Source organism: Podarcis cretensis, assembly GCF_951804945.1.
Source record: "Podarcis cretensis genome assembly, chromosome: 6".
NCBI lineage: Eukaryota > Metazoa > Chordata > Lepidosauria > Squamata > Lacertidae > Podarcis > Podarcis cretensis.
In genome coordinates, this window is record NC_137175.1 from 44,594,525 (window position 1) to 44,602,327 (window position 7,803).

The window sequence follows — 7,803 nt, forward strand, 5'->3', positions numbered from 1 at the left end:
CTCCAATCTTCTGGCCACTGCTGAGTTTTCCAAACTTGCTGGCATATTGAGTGTAGCACCTTAACAGCATCATCTTTTAAAATTTTAAATAGTTCAGCTGGAATACCATCACTTCCACTGGCCTTGTTATTTGCAGTGCTTTCTAAGGCCCATTTGACTTCACTCTCCAGGATGTCTGGCTCAAGGTCAGCAACCACACTACCTGGGGTATATGAGACATCCGTTTCTTTCTGGTATAATTCCTCTGTGTATTCTTGCCACCTCTTCTTGATGTCTTCTGCTTCTGTTAGGTCCTTTCCACTTTTGTCCTTTATTATGGAAGTCTTTGTACGAAATGTTCCTTTCATATCTCCAATTTTCTTGAACAGATCTCTGGTTCTTCCCATTCTATTGCTTTCCTCTATTTTTTTGCATTGCTTGTTTAAGAAGGTCTTCTTGTCTCTCCTTGCTATTCTTTGGAAATCTGCATTCAATTTCCTGTATGTTTCACGATCTCCCTTGCATTTTGCTTGCCTTCTCTCCCCCGCTATTTGTAAGGCCTCATTGGACAGCCACTTTGCTTTCTTGCATTTCCTTTTCATTGGGATGGTTTTCGTTGCTGCCTCCTGTATAATGTTACGAGCCTCCATCCATAGTTCTTCAGGCACTCTGTCCACCAAATCTAAATCCTTAAACCTGTTCCTCACTTCCACTGTGTATTCATAAGGGATTTGACTTAGATTGTATCTTACCGGCCCAGTGGTTTTTCCTACTTTCTTCAGTTTAAGCTTGAATTTTGCTATAAGAAGCTGATGATCTGAGCCACAGTCAGCTCCAGGTCTTGTTTTTGCTGACTGTATAGAGCTTCTCCATCTTTGGCTGCAGAGAATATAATCAATCTGATTTCGATGCTGCCCATCTGGTGATGTCCATGTGTAGAGTCGTCTCTTGTGTTGTTGGAAAAGAGTGTTTGTGATGACCAGCTTGTTCTCTTGACAGAACTCTATTAGCCTTTGGCCCTGCTTCGTTTTGATCTCCAAGGCCAGACTTGCCAGTTGTTCCTTTTATCTCTTGACTCCCTACTTTAGCATTCCAATCCCCTATAATGAGAAGAACATCCTTCTTTGGTGTCACTTCTATAAGATGTTGTAAGTCTTCATAGAATTGGTCAATTTCAGTTTCTTCAGCACCAGTAGTTGGTGCATAAACTTGGATTACTGTGATGTTAAAAGGTCTGCCTTGGATTCGTATCGAGATCATTCTATCATTTTTGAGATTGCATCCCAGTACAGCTTTTGCCACTCTTTTGTTGACTATGAGGGCCACTCCATTTCTTTTACGGGTTTCTTGCCCACAGTAGTAGATATGATGGTCATCCGAACTGAATTCACCCATTCCCGTCCATTTTAGTTCACTGATGCCCAGGATGTCAATATTTATTCTTGCCATCTCATTTTTGACCACCTCCAACTTACCCATGTTCATGGTTCTTACATTCCAGGTTCCTATGCAATATTTTTCTTTACAGCATTGGACTTTCCTTTCGCTTCCAGGCATATCCGCAACTGAGCGTCCTTTCGGCTTTGGCCCAGCCGCTTCATCAGCTCTGGATCTACTTGTACTTGCCCTCCGCTCTTCCCCAGTAGCATGTTGGACGCCTTCCGACCTGAGGGGCTCATCTTCCAGCGTCATAACTTTTATATGCCTGTTGTCTTTGTCCATGGAGTTTTCTTGGCAGGGATACTGGAGTGGCTTGCCGGTTCCTCCTCCAGGTGGATCACGTTTGGTCAAAACTCTCCACTATGACCTGTTCATCTTGGGTGCCCTGCTCGGCATAGTTCATAGCTTCTCTGAGTTCTTCAAGCCCCTTCGCCACGGCAAGGCAGTGATCCATGAAGGGGTTGCTTTATTATTATTGCTTTATTATTATTTATTATTATTATTATTATTATTATTATTATTGCTTTATTATTTATTATTGCTTTATAATTATTGCTTTAGGGAATGATTAAAGACCTTATGGATAGATAGTGCAGAGCACATCAACAGGAAACCAGTTGCTGAGTTCTCAAAGGTTGTAAAAGATTAAGACATCTTTTAAACATTGTGCTATGTCATTACAATATTTGGACATTTTTAACTACTGTAGTGTTGATTTTTGTGCACAGGCATGGTCCTCACAATAAACGGATTTGATTTGATTTGATATTTGGACACTCAATTTTATTTTTATGTTGCTTTATGTTGCTTTTACTAGCAGATATGTAGTTTATTCCCATCATCATCACAGTGATTCTTCCAAGCTTGAAAAATATTTCTTTTTCATTCCACCAATTTAAAGCAGAAAAGCACTATGAAATTTGGTACACTAAAGAAACTGAGTTTCTGCAAGAAGGCCACATAAAGGTTCTATGATATACAGCCTGATACTATGATGTTTACTCATAAGTAAGGCCTACTGTGTTCATGCTCCCAGTACCTGAGCATGAGATTGGAGATTAAAGCTGAAAATGTCATCTCCCTGTACGGTACCAGCATTCCTTCACCCCCCACCCCATGGAGCAAATAACAGCTTCAAGGAGGGAAAATTTTAATTAGGAAAACGAAATGGAGGAAATGATTAAACATCCCTTTTCCAGTGCCGAGGTGCTCCTGTAAATTCCCGCCCCCTCACAGCCACAGTCAACACTTTTAAATATATGCAGGAACCTGTTCATGGGTCTCACAAGTCACTTCTAGTTTGTCCTTCCAAGTCTTTCTGTCTGGCCCTCAAGAGACTCCACATGCCACACCCTCATTGAAAGTTTTTATCTGGCTGGAATGTGCCTCCTGTTTGCCAGGATGGAAGATAGGGAGGAATGTGAGAAAGCATGTGCAGAAACTAGCCTACTGGGCAAAGGGGAAATTTGCTATCATTGCCCACATGTGCTTCTGGCCCTGTTCACCACTGGCATGTAGCCCTCAAAAGGTTTCCTAAAGGCAATGCAGCCCTTTGGCTGAAAAAGATTCCTAATCCCTGTTATACAGGCAGGACTAGCCATGCTCTGCCTCCACAGTTGGTCTACTATAGTTTCAGAAATGCAAAAGTGGACCTTCTGGAAACCTGCTTTTTACCACTTACCATACATACAGCGGGACGCTGGTGGCGCTGTGGGTTAAACCACAGAGCCTAGGACTTGCCGATCAGAAGGTCGGTGGTTCGAATCCCCGCGACGGGGTGAGCTCCCATTGCTTGGTCCCTGTTCCTGCCAACCTAGCAGTTCGAAAGCACATCAAAGTGCAAGTAGATAAATAGGTACTGCTCCGGCGGGAAGGTAAACGGCGTTTCCGTGTGCTGCTCTGGTTCACCAGAAGTGGCTTGGTCATGCTGGCCACATGACCCAGAAGCTGTCTGTGGACAAACGCCGGCTCCCTTGGCCTATAGAGCGAGATGAGTGCGCAACCCCAGAGTCACGACTGGACACGACTGGACCTAATGGTCAGGGGTCACTTTACTTTACCTATACATACAGCAGGTAAACATTCAACAGTATAAAAAATAAGGTAAGTTCACCAGTTCAATTACTTATGCTTCTAGATGCATGTCCAGCTTTAAAATAGGTTTGGGGAACGAAGCAAAAAATCTAAATTTTGCATGAATGTGTTCCAAGTGTCTTTTAAAAAAAACAAACAAACCTCCAAGGTCTTCTCCCATCATTCAATCACATTTTTAAAACAATGTGTATCCCCAAACCGTGAGGAGCATTTGTCTCTTAGCTCCTTAAGAAATGTTCTATATTTGTACTGCTTTTAAATGTTGAAATACCAAAATAGAGAAGCCTGGTATTTATGAACAGAAACAATTCACTACTGCAAGGCAATCCTCTAACAAAAAATGTAGTGAGTAATAGCTACCAACTTGGAAGGCTTTAAAGGGGGATTAAACAAATGAAGAGAGGATCAAGCCATGAATGGCTACTAGCCATGATGGCTGTGTCCCACCTCCACTAGCTAAGGCCTCCAAATAACACTTTTGGGGAAATCACAAATGGGGAAACTGGTCTTACACTCAGGTCCTGTTGGTGGACTTCCCACAGGCATTTGATTGTCCACTGTGAGAACGGGATTAGGGCTGACTTTGGAAATATGGCTCTCTGAGGACAAACTTTGTCCCTCCTCTAATTCCTTTTGGTACAGTTGCTTTTTATGAATCTTCTCTGTAAAGGTACCCCTGACCCTAAGGTCCAGTCCAGCGCTTATCTCGCTTTACTGGCCAAGGGAGCCAGTGTTTGTCCACAGACAGCTTCCGGGTCATGTGGCCAGCATGACTATACCGCTTCTGGCGAACCAGAGCAGTGCACGGAAACGCCATTTACCTTCCCGCCAGAGCGGTACCTGTTTATCTACTTGCACTTTAATGTGCTTTCGAACTGCTAGGTTGGCAGGAGCAGGGACCGAGCAACAGGAGCTCACCCCGTCGCGGGTAGGTACCCATATATAGGTGGATGGTTATGATTATTATTATTATTATTATTATTATTATTATTATTATTATTATTATTTTTTGCGCCTCCTCAGCCCTGTGCTGGGACCACCTGCACCGCCCTAAATCCAGTGCAGGCAGGACATGATAGGCCTTTGCTCTGTCCCAGCAGGGTTTTACTCAGTGCTTTTTTTCTAGACCAATAGGTGCCAGTACCCACCATGAAGTTGTTCCAGGAAGTGCCCCAAAGAAAAAATAGATGTGCTGGTACTGCATACCCTGAGTACCCACCCCCGAAAAAAGGCATTGGTTCGGCTTAAGCTCAAAAGGGAATGTGAGAGACTGTGTATTTTTTAAAAAATACTAATTATCCCTTAATGTTGAGTCATAGTATGGGATATACATATATATTTAGATAGATAGAGCAACGCTGGAGTGGGAATCAGATCTGAACTTGTACAGATCTTTAAGGAAACAATAGCTGCTATGTTTCTTTCTTGTGCCTCAGCATTTTTAGTACTTTCAGTGAGGTTTTTTCAGTTCTTCTCTCAGTTGACCACTTGTGAACACGTTGCGTAGGGGAAGGGGGAGGCAAATAATCAGAGAGAGAGAGATTTATATGTATATATATAGGACACCGGGAAGCGCTCCGAGATCAAATGGTTTATCGGCAGCGATCGCCAAAGGCTCAAATTGTGCTGAGCTCAGGCAAAGGGATTTTTCCAGTCCTGGGAAATGTTTACGCAGCCCATTGTCTCGGGGATTAGCATTCAGTAACTGACAGTAAGCAGCTGTTCCCCTCGCTTGCCCCTCCCCTCCCTCCCAGCCAATCCGCTCCGCCGCTCTCTGAACCCAAATAAGGAATGCGTTTCCCTTCCTGCTTAGGCGGCTTCTGACGTGGCAGACTTTCGAGCGTCAGCAACAGCAGCTTCGCTGTAGGTGGTTGGTAAGCGTTTCTGAAAAACATGTGACGTAGGACGCAAACAGCGAGGCTCTCGGCTGCTTAACCCTTTCGGTCCGTGGGAAACAGCTGGATGGGGGGGTGGAACTGATCAAGGGACAGCGGCTTCCCTTTGGGGCACATCAGATGTGGGTGTGGGAGGGGAATCCTTTGAGGGAGAGGGGAGCTCGCCTCTAAAACCTTTAGAAATAGAGATTTTCTTGGGCATAACAAAATTAAAAATGTTAGACCAAGTATAGAGTGAAGAATTTAGGACAGGGGGTCAGCAAACTTTTTCAGCAAGGGGCCAGTCCACTGCCCCTCAGACCTTGTGGGGGGGGCAGACTATATTTTGAAAAAAAAAGTATGAACGAATTCCTATGCCCCACAAATAACCCAGAGATGCAGTTTAAATAAAAAGACACATTCTACTCAGGTAAAAACAACACGCTGATTCCCAGACCGTCCACAGGCCGGATTTAGAAGGCGATTGGGCCAGATCCGGCCCCTGGACCTTAGTTTTCCTATCCATGATTTAGGATATGAGACATGTGGAGCTCAACCACTCGATGCTTCTGAACACCAGTTGCTTGAAACTGCAGGAGGAGAAAGGGCTCCTGTGCTCGGATCAGTGCCGGATCTATGTACTGTATAAGCTAACAAGCTGTAGCTTAGGGCCCCACTCTCTTGGGCCCCCCCAAAAAAAATTAAAGGAAAAAAACCTGAATGTACATTTCCAAAATATATTATAAAAAACAAATAAAATAAAGCCTACATACAGCAACAGTGTTTTGTGTTGTGTATGGACGCGGGTGGCACTTTGGGTTAAACCACAGAGACTAGGACTTGCCGATCAGAAGGTCAGCAGTTCAAATCCCTGCAACGGGGTGAGCTCCTGTTGCTGGGTCCCTGCTCCTGCCAACCTAGCAGTTCGAAAGCACGTCAAAGTGCAAGTAGATAAATAGGTACCGCTCCGGTGGGAAGGTAAACGGCGTTTCTGTGTGCTGCTCTGGTTCGCCAGAAGCGGCTTAGTCATGCTGTACGCCGGCTCCCTCGGCCAATAAAGCGAAATGAGCGTCGCAGCCCCAGAGTCAGCCACAACTGGACCTAATGGTCAGGGGTCCCTTTACCTTTACCTTTACCTTTACCTTTTTATGGACCTATTAGGTCCATAAATTACCATATAGCATGCCATATATACTCAAGTATAAGCCAACCAGAATATAAGACGAGGCACCTAATTTTAGGACAAAAAACTGGGAAAATTTATTGACTCGAGTATAAGCCGGTTCACCACACCACACACCTGGCGGTGGCAGCAGCGGAAGAGGAAGAACAGGCAGCCCGAAAGGGCACCTTTCTCACCGCTCATCCCTCCACTGCCCACCTCTCTTGAGTATAAGCCGAGGGGGGCTTTTTAAGCATAAAAAATATGCTGAAAAACTCGGCTTATACTCGAGTATATATGGTATATTCAACACAAAAAGCAGTGACAATTTGTTGACAGCTGGACATAGAAAGGGCCCCATTATATTCAGTAGCTTAGGGTCTCATCAAACCTAAATCCAGCCCTGGCTTGGATCCTGTGCTTGCTGGTTTCCCACAGGTATCTGGTGGTTCACTATGAGAGCAGGATGTTGGACCAGATGGGCCATTGGCCTGATCCAACTGGCTCTTCTTACAGTCATGTTCTTAACTGAGGACACTTTTGGACAATTGTTCTTTTCCAATGCCACATACCAACAGATTCAGGTTCTGCAGTTGGAGTTGATTTGGATCTGTTGTGCAACAAACCTGTTTACACCCCCTCCCCAACCCCCCCCCCCCAAACACTGGACTTTCTGTGGTAAGAAAAGTGCTGGGAAAATGCCCAGGAAAGTGTGTGATGACATTTAATTGGTGCAGTGTTGTTTTACCTCCCAGCAAACAAATCTGGATAAATGCTGAATAAACTGGTAGTCTGGAAGTTCCCTGAGTCACAGACACACCTGGGGACTGAGGGACAATGCTATTATTACTCATAATAAGCTTATTGTCTGCTGAGCAGGCTGAAGAAGTGTTGGATGATGGTTTGTGCATACTCAAATTAAGCCCCTGTAGACATCTTCCCTGGTGGGAAGGGGAGCCATTTTGCAGTTCTCAGATGCCAAAATATCTAAGCCCCCCACCCCACCCCACATACCTAATGACATTAGATTCAGACCTGAATGTGAATGTATAGCGCTGTCTCAAGAGATGTGCTACAGTTGTTGAACTGTGATATAACACTATGCCATGTTTTGTTTAATAAACAACAAATTAACCCACAGTCAAAAAAACCATGGCTTTTTCCTCCAAAGTTTTTGCTTTGTTTTCCAGCTGCTCTTGTCTGTGTAGTGTGGTGATCTACATGTTCAGTAGTATTTCTTTATTTTGAAACTTT